Here is a 10,383-nt window from a genome sequence, read left to right on the forward strand (position 1 = left end):
CCACAGCCTCAAACAGTCAGACTCCAAACTCCGCCATGGCCAAAACCAAAGAGCTTTCGAAGGACACCAGGAAAAGTATTGTAGACCTGCACCAGACTGGGAAGAGTGAATCTACAATAGGCAAGCAGCTTGGTGTGAAAAAATCAACTGTGGGAGCAATCATCAGAAAATGGAAGACATACAAGACCACTGATAATCCCCCTCGATCTGGGGCTCCACGCAAGATCTCATCCCGTGGGGTCAAAATGATCATGAGAACGGTGAGCAAAGATCCCAGAACCACACGGGGGGACCTGGTGAATGACCTGCAGAGAGCTGGGACCAAAGTAACAAAGGTCACCATCAGTAACACACTACAACGGCAGGGAATCAAATCCCGCAGTGCCAGACGTGTTCCGCTGCTGAAGCCAGTGCATGTCCAGGCCCGTCTGAAGTTTGCCAGAGAGCACATGGATGATACAGCAGAGGATTGGGAGAATGTCATGTGGTCAGATGAAACCAAAGTAGAACTTTTTGCTATAAACTCAACTCGTCGTGTTTGGAGGACGAAGAATACTGAGTTGCATCCCAAGAACACTATACCTACTGTGAAGCATGGGGGTGGAAACATCATGCTATGGGGCTGTTTTTCTGCCAAGGGGACAGGACGACTGATCCGTGTTAAGGACAGAACGAATGGGGCCATGTATCGTGAGATTTTGAGCCAAAACCTCCTTCCATCAGTGAGAACTTTGAAGATGAAACGAGGCTGGGTCTTCCAACATGACAATGATCCAAAACACACCGCCCGGGCAACAAAGGAGTGGCTCCGTAAGAAGCATTTGAAAGTCCTGGAGTGGCCTAGCCAGTCTCCAGACCTCAACCCCATAGAAAATCTGTGGCGGGAGTTGAAAGTCCGTGTTGCTCGGCGACAGCCCCAAAACATCACTGCTCTCGAGAAGATCTGCATGGAGGAATGGGCCAAAATACCAGCTACTGTGTGTGCAAACCTGGTAAAGACCTATAGTAAACGTTTGACCTCTGTTATTGCCAACAAAGGTTATGTTACAAAGTATTGAGTTGTATTTTTGTTATTGACCAAATACTTATTTGCCACCCTGATTTACGAATAAATTCTTTACAAATCCTACCATGTGGATTCATGGATTTTTTTTTTCACATTCTGTCTCTCACAGTTGAAGTGTACCTCTGGTGCAAATTACTGACCTCTGTCATCATTTTATGTGGGGGAACTTGCACAATCGGTGGCTGACTAAATACTTTTTTGCCCCACTGTATATATATAAGTGCAACGATACTCGTATCAATATCGAACCGTTCGATACAGTGCTTTTGGTTCAGTACTCATATGTATCGAACAATACAAAATGTTTTATTTATTTTATCAACTTTTCTTCTGACGATGCTGTCTGTGTTGAGCGCTCAGTGGATCTGTGTTCAACTACTCCACTGAGCGCAGCGCAAGCTAGCAAGACAGAAGCTAAGCTCGTTTCAACATGGCAACTGCCTCAACGCTCCCCGAAATTGAACCTCCCCCACCCTCATTCAGATCTGGCGTTTGGAAATATCTTGGTTTTCATGTGACGTATGACCCTGATGGTAAGCGCGTCATGGACAAAAGTAAAACAGTATGTCGGATGTGCCACGCAATGCTCAATTACATTGGTGGGAACTAGTGCGTTAGCGCAGTTAGCTTGTTAACGTGTTGACGCCTCCAGGCCCACACATGGGGAGATCCGCGGTAACGGAGATTTGCTGCATTATGGCGTTAATGTCATTTTAACGAGATTAACACTGACAGCAGTAGTGGCAACACAACGAATATGACTGCACATTTACTCCGACATCATCCTAGTGCAAAGACAAGTGGAAACAGACAAAAACAACAAGCACGCATGCTACAAACTTTACCCGAGTCATTTAGACAGCCGTTAGCACATGATTCTCCTTATGGGGACCTGACATGTTTAATATGCTGCTGAGAATATAGCCCAGAAGAAGCGGATAGTATAGCTTTTATTTTGGAAAGAGACATTTCTCTGTAATAAACTCTCTTTTCCAAAGATGAGTGATTTCTCGATCAGATAGATTTATTTTCTTATTACTTTGTTGTTTCAGCAACATTAAATTTAAAAACTGTACTTTTGAGTTAAAATATATATTTATAATTTTAATAAATGCCAAATTAAAAAGGCATGACACCAAAGTATCGAACTGAATCGTTGCACCCCTAATGTGTGTGTGTGTATGTATGTATGTGTGTGTATATATATATATATATATATATATATATATATATATATATATATATATATATCATCAAATGGAGCGTCATAGTCTACAACTAAATTGCAATATCTGAATTGCTTGTCACTATATATTGTTTTGCAGCATCCTATATAGTATATACTATACCATACTATAATGATCATAGCATATGTACCCATGTTTCCTGTTTGCTAGCTTAATAGAAACAGTAATTAATATTCATGAACCTCATTCAATTAAAAGATGTAACTCTGAAGATGGTTCTGGATTATATGAAAAACGTTAGCAATTAAATGTAGATTACAATAAAAAAAACAAACACAGAACTAAACTCAAAATTCACCAAGTGAATTGAATTTGCATTAAAAAAAAACTATACAAGTAGGGCCGTGTGGTGCTTTTAGGCTCCTACATTCACTTGTAGGTTTGTGTGGCTTGTAGTGAAGCAGCTTATTTAGAGTAATAGTTGCATCTTGGTTAATATATGCTACCAGTCTATGCCTCTCTCTTTCTTTTGCTCTCTTTCAAGTCATTTGGGTTTATTTGTTGTTTGCTTGCTTTATCTGTTGATTTACTTACAATTTATGACATGTTCAACTTTTGGGTTTTAATAAATTTGCCTCTCATACAAGTTATGTCATTTTACCAAATGAACAAACACAAACACTACAGGGAGTGCAGAATTATTAGGCAAATGAGTATTTTGTCCACTTCATCGTCTTCATGCATGTTGTCTTACTCCAAGCTGTATAGGCTCGAAAGCCTACTACCAATTAAGCATATTAGGTGATGTGCATCTCTGTAATGAGAAGGGGTGTGGTCTAATGACATCAACACCCTATATCAGGTGTGCATAATTATTAGGCAACGTCCTTTCCTTTGGCAAAATGGGTCAAAAGAAGGACTTGACAGGCTCAGAAAAGTCAAAAATAGTGAGATATCTTGCAGAGGGATGCAGCAGTCTCAAAATTGCAAATCTTCTGAAGCGTGATCATCGAACAATCAAGTGTTTCATTCAAAATAGTCAACAGGGTCGCAAGTAGCGTGTGGCAGAGGTGGGACCAAGTCATTGTTTTGCAAGTCTCAAGTAAGTCTCAAGTCTTTATCCTCAAGTCTCAAGTCAAGTCTCAAGTAATGTCAGGCAAGTCAGAGTCGAGTCTCAAGTCACTGGTGTAAAAGTCCGAGTCAAGTCACAAGTCTGAAACTTTGAATTTCAAGTCCTTTCGAGTCTTTAAAAAAAAACAAACGAAAAAATAATGTTGCAGTTATATGCTAAATGTAAATATTAGACCATGTAATTTTAAAATCTGTGTTTTTCTCAACACATGACAAAATAGTGAACTTAGAAAATATACACAAATTGTGAAATTGCACCTCTTTAAAATGCAGCTCAATTAAACCTAGCTCCAAGAATAATTTTCACCGACAGTTCTGAGATAAGCTGCATGTTATTCTTGGATGCGGTTGTAGGACCAGCTTTAAAATCGCATGACAAAAATATCATACACATTAAAAAAAACTGTATCACCAACGTAGCCTGGACAACATTTGCTAGTTAGATGAAGTCAGCTATCTCATCGTAGCATATTTATATGCATATTTATAATTATACGGTTCTTGGAGTGAGTGCATACACTCATGAAGTTTAGTAACTTCAGGTCACTGCAACAAGCCCAGGTACAGTTTACCTACGGATGGGTACAGGACCTTGAAATGCACCGTGTAGAACGAAAGACCATCGTACGTATCATAAGTTTACCAGTCTCACAAATCGTCGTCATAAATACACATTCCTTAACCGTTTATTAATAGGACCTTTGAGCTCAACGGTAATTAATTAGCAGTGGAAATAATTTCTGGTACCCATCACAGAAATGTAGCAGTGACAATAATATTGTATGCTGTAATCGTACTGGGCAATTAGTGATACAAAAAACCTGTTTTATCCTGTGAATAAAAGTATATGTTTTTGTCAATGTACCATAATAACAGAAGCGAAACGCAATATTGTGTCAGGATAATTCACTATTTATGCACAATAAACAAAGGAGCATAGCGCGACCATTTCTGTTCAGCGCCAGACTTGCTTGTAACCTATATCACTAATTATGTTATGAAAATGAGGTATTAACTACTACAAAACTCTGACCTTCGTGTAAATGCTTGGAGCAGACTAACCTGTGAGCTGGAGTGTTCTGGGACGTTATATTTGATCTTTGAATGGCTGCAATCCAGGCCATTCGTCGCCTCTTTGTTACTTCGGAAACATGGCTTGAACAATTTCTCTTCAACGACGTAATCCGATAACAACCGATCTCTTTACCCGTCGGCTTCCCGTGGCTGTCATGCGACCGGCTATTGCAGTTAATAATACAACGGCTTCTTGACATTTTTGTGTTTCTTTTTATCGCTGTATAACTGATTTTAATTGAAAGCCTGCGTGCGCTAGTACCTCTTGCCACGAGTTCCCAGAATCCTTTGCGGTTCTACCCGTGAATGACGTCACATTTTCAATCTCCATATAATATGCATGTTAAATTTTATATTTGGGGTAAAATATCAAGTCTTTTCAAGTAAACCGGTTCAAGTCCAAGTCAAGTCACAAGTCTTAGAACATTTTTTCAAGTCAAGTCTAAAGTCATAAAATTAATGACTCGAGTCTGACTCGAGTCCAAGTCATGTGACTCGAGTCCACACCTCTGGCGTGTGGAAAAACCAAGGCGCAAAATAACTGCCCATGACCTGAGAAAAGTCAAGCGTGCAGCTGCCAAGATGCCACTTGCCACCAGTTTGGCCATATTTCAGAGCTGCAACATCACTGGAGTGCCCAAAAGCACAAGGTGTGCAATACTCAGAGACATGGCCAAGGTAAGAAAGGCTGAAAGACGACCACCACTGAACAAGACACACAAGCTGAAACGTCAAGACTGGGCCAAGAAATATCTCAAGACTGGTTTTTCCAAGGTTTTATGGACTGATGAAATGAGAGTGAGTCTTGATGGGCCAGATGGATGGGCCCGTGGCTGGATTGGTAAAGGGCAGAGAGCTCCAGTCCGACTCAGACGCCAGCAAGGTGGAGGTGGAGTACTGGTTTGGGCTGGTATCATCAAAGATGAGCTTGTGGGGCCTTTTCGGGTTGAGGATGGAGTCAAGCTCAACTCCCAGTCCTACTGCCAGTTTCTGGAAGACACCTTCTTCAAGCAGTGGTACAGGAAGAAGTCTGCATCCTTCAAGAAAAACATGATTTTCATGCAGGACAATGCTCCATCACACGCGTCCAAGTACTCCACAGCGTGGCTGGCAAGAAAGGGTATAAAAGAAGAAAAACTAATGACATGGCCACCTTGTTCACCTGATCTGAACCCCATTGAGAACCTGTGGTCCATCATCAAATGTGAGATTTACAAGGAGGGAAAACAGTACACCTCTCTGAACAGTGTCTGGGAGGCTGTGGTTGCTGCTGCACGCAATGTTGATGGTGAACAGATCAAAACACTGACAGAATCCATGGATGGCAGGCTTTTGAGTGTCCTTGCAAAGAAAGGTGGCTATATTGGTCGCTGATTTGTTTTTGTTTTGTTTTTGAATGTCAGAAATGTATATTTGTGAATGTGGAGATGTTATATTGGTTTCACTGGTAAAAATAAATAATTGAAATGGGTATATATTTGTTTTTTGTTAAGTTGCCTAATAATTATGCACAGTAATAGTCACATGCACACACAGATATCCCCCTAAAATAGCTAAAACTAAAAACAAACTAAAAACTACTTCCAAAAACATTCAGCTTTGATATTAATGAGTTTTTTGGGTTCATTGAGAACATGGTTGTTGTTCAATAATAAAATTATTCCTCAAAAATACAACTTGCCTAATAATTCTGCACTCCCTGTACATTTCTTTCCTCTATAATGCCACTTTTGATTTAGCTACATGACAAAACTCTTTCAGTATGTAAAAGTTTCATCTTATTTGTTATTTTTAGTTAATTATAATGATCCTGATAGTGACAAGTCTAAACTTTGTTCTTTTTCACTCATTTTTTAGTTTCTAACATTGCAATACAGCAGCTACCCATATTAAATTTTCAGGGTCGAAAAAGACTCATATACCCAAGTTTTGTCTTTATTTAAATTTTGATCTAGAATAATAAGAATAATGTCTGAAAATGTATAATAATAAATAACAATCAAACATAATCTGTGAGATTAAAATGTGTTTTATGGCTGGCTTTAAAGATTAAAGGGACAGAACCAATATTGTGAATTTCAATTTAGTTTTATTTATAGTGTCAAATCACAACAACGCTTTATATTGTAAGGCAGACCCTACAATAATACATACAGAGAAAAACCCAACAATCATATGACCCCTATGAGCAAACACTTTGGCGACAGTGGGAAGGTAAAACAGGAAGAAACCTTCGGCAGAACCAGGTTAAGAGCGGGATGGAAGATGTGGAAGAGAGACAGAGATAAATAACAGGTATGATTCAATGCAGAGAGGTTTATTAACACATAGTGAGTGAGAAAGGTGACTGGAAAGGAAAAACTCAATGCATCATGGGAATCCCCCATTGCAGCATAAGTAAGGGAGGATTCAGGGTCACCTGATCCAGCCCTAACTATATGCTTTAGCAGAAAGGAAATGTGGTGTGGGAAAGAGTAAAATAGGAGGATGATCTCAGAGTACAGAAAGGAGTGGAGATGTGCAGAATATTAGAGAGATTATGGAGACTTGAAAATACGAAGCAGAATCTTAAAATCATTGCCGTATTTTAGCTGCTGAAGGAAGGGGGTCCTATGAAAGCTGTTCTAATAAAAACACAACAGCTGCATTTTGAATCTGCTGAAATCTGTGTGGTAAGGCAGGAAGGATAGAATTACTTGATTGATATGAGATCAAACCAGAGCCTGTACTAGTATAGCATTACTGTTAGCTGTGAGGGAAGGGCATAGCCTATAGCCAGCTTTGTGCTTCAGTGTCACTGGCCATATAGTTTCAGCAGTAAACATGCAGCACTGTTATGTCTGTGCGGACATGTAGAGTAACAGGAACTCTGATGGTTTCTATGTAATTTCACAAGTATTCGTCTGGAAAGACATAAAAGTAAAGAATGGAAAAGAAATAAAAGTAAAAACTGCAAAAATGTTCAAGCTGTTCTATTTTTAACTGACACAATTATTATTTACAAGATTATATCAAGGAGAAAAAAAGCAGCTGATGCTGATTAAATGGTACACTGTACCATGTACACGGTGCTCCTTGTTATTGTTTCCTGCTCCATAATTGTAACATCACAAGTTAAACACCAGGGGGCGCCATTGGGGTGTTTAAGGCTAGACTATCATAGGTAGCGCTCACTTTAGTTAAGTGGGCTGAAACAGTAAAACTTGCCTCTCTGCCAGCGTCAAGAAGTTTAACTGCACGTTTGAACTCTGAGATATCTTAATATGAGAAAAAGAAGCACAATTTCAACAGTGCGCCTCGTTTTTTCTACATGGTAAAGAAATGCTGCCGTAGTAAAAGAGAAATCTGTCAGCATGACTCTAACTTTAAGAAATTAATGTGTAAAATTACAGAAAACGTTCTGGTCATTACTGATAATGTCCTTAAATTATAAAACAGAAACTTCCCATTTTATTTTATTACTATTGTATTTTCTTTTTTAAAAAATGATTATGTTACACGTTGTAAAAAAACCTCAAACTTTAACCATAAAAACAATAGAAGAAATTGCAGTTAGAAGTCCAAAATGTTTGCCCTCATTCACATTGTCCAAAGCTGTCCAGTGGGCCAGATTGGAGTCATTGTGGGTCTGACTCTGGCCCCTGTGCCTTATATTTGACACCCTTGGTTTAAGACCAATAGTGAGGCCACTCCTTAATGCAACCCCTGACGGTTAAATTTAACATCAATAAATGAACCATAGTGTAAATCAAATTTGCTTATAATGGCTCTAGAATTGAGTAAAGAGTGGTTGTGATTCATGTAACATCAAGCACCGACTCAAAACCATCTTCAATCTGACTTTAATTTAGCTGCTCCGTGATTTAAATTTTACATCAATAATTCAGTTATCATTGAAAATTCACCAGGATCAGGATGTGAGAGATATATCTGGCCTTTCAGCTGATCACTGAAGCCTCATCAATGGTCAGTGAAAGGGTGGCTGTCAAGAAATTATTTTAAAGGTACCCATATGGAAAAGATATATATAAATCTTATAAAGTTTGTATCTGTCTTGTGTGAAACTTGTATGAAAAGCATATAAGAGTGAAAACAGATATAAGATCCCTTGAGAAATTATATAATGAAACTTGTATGTTTTGGATACTTACTAAAACAATGTATGAAAGTAATGAGAAAGTGGCCACTTTCATGAGTAATCACATATAAGTTTTTACTATTTCTTTTCCGTATGGGTAGAGATAAGGCTGAGGTATGGAAATTACTGGGGAAAAAAACCCTGTTGTCTGATGAGCTGATTAATAAAAATTTGACATTTTTGTCAAAGTCTGGAGGAGGCCAGGAGAGAAGTACGATTATACAAACTCTGGTTTGCGCTTTATATACTACACTTTTCCAACTAAATATACAGAAATGAGTTGTGGCCAAAGATGTTTAGACAGTACCAGGATCTATTGCACATTGCCCATTTTGTGCACATTAATAGCGGTGCAATTGTTTTAAATAAACTATAATTCCCAACAAACAGGAACAGTTCCTGCTGAAGATTAAAGCGTATACCTGTATACACTGGTTGCTTTGTGCACCACCTGCCATGTCCATTTTTGCTTGTTGTTACAGTGCTGGTAATTGCTGCAGTTTTCTCCTGAACGAGTAATAAAAACAAAAACAAATGCACGGTTATTACGTGTACCATAAAAGCACTATTCAGTTAATTATCTTAAAACAATACAAATCTTTACATCATCAAGGCTGGAGATCAAACATTAAGCGATCTCCTGCTGTGGTGCTGAGAAGAGCGCCAATAAACAGTCAGACTGTGTGCACACATTAATATGACAGGCTGGTTGCAGAAAGAAACGTTTTCTTCGCAGACTCATATATAATCTGACACAATCACCACTGTTCAAAGCATGCACATTGAAAAAGCATGACTATTGTGCTTCTACTGAAGCACTGTAGTGTGATGAGATTGCTTAAAGTTTTAAGTTTTGACATGTGTTAAATAACACAAATGTAAAAAAACGTTTATTGTTAGTAAAGAAGAAACAGAAGACGAAACAGGGACAGTTGACAGCAACGGCGGTGGTTCTCCTTTGTTTACATACCAATGCTCACTATCCGTTTACAGTGTCATGTAGCACAATTACATTTTAATTCGGTGGAAAATTAAAAACGGCTCATCAAATATGAACATTTGGTTGGATTGCCTTTGGTTTATAGTATTTTAGGGAAAATGGTGAGACCCCAGAGACAATGGAGATTAAATAGGGTGACCAACCGTCCTCTTTTTTTTGTGCACTTGTTGACTTGTAAAACCTATATGACAGTTTTTATTTTACCGTTCATTAACCACACAGAGAAGGCATAGTTTAAATATGTTAAAGTTTTCTTTAAGTAAACAGTATTATTAAAGTTCTTTATGACTGGCACAAGTGTCCTCTTTTTTTGGAAATCAAAATATGGCCACCCTAGGTTAAATAACCCAACTTTGCTTAAATTAAACCAAAGAAAATAAATAAAAATGTGGCGACCATGGCAGTGATGCAGTAGTTTGTGGTGACTTTAGCAGACAGACGAGCAGAGACGCCGACACCTGAAGAAATCACTTGGATGAGCGACGTTTCTCACACTGAAAATGCTACGAATCAACTTTGTGGACTTTCCTTAATTGGATAATTGAGCGCTCACAAGACCTGCTGCAAGAGCCGATGTCTCCCCTGCACCAGCAAAGCTTTCTTTGCTTATGTACTAAAGGAGATATTGAAAATGTTTCCACACTGCATGATGTTTAGCAAGAGGAAACTTATCTGTTACGAGGATGAATCCCAGAGGGCTTGATTACTCGCCAGTGCTCTGTCTCCACACAAAGCGCAGATGGTAACTGATCTCAGAGCAGTGGAACCTGAGCCAGCCAGCAGCAGC

This window comes from Rhamphochromis longiceps, linkage group LG3, assembly GCF_057381845.1.
Source record: "Rhamphochromis longiceps isolate RC_006_pf linkage group LG3, R_longiceps_female_GT1.1, whole genome shotgun sequence".
Lineage (NCBI taxonomy): Eukaryota > Metazoa > Chordata > Actinopteri > Cichliformes > Cichlidae > Rhamphochromis > Rhamphochromis longiceps.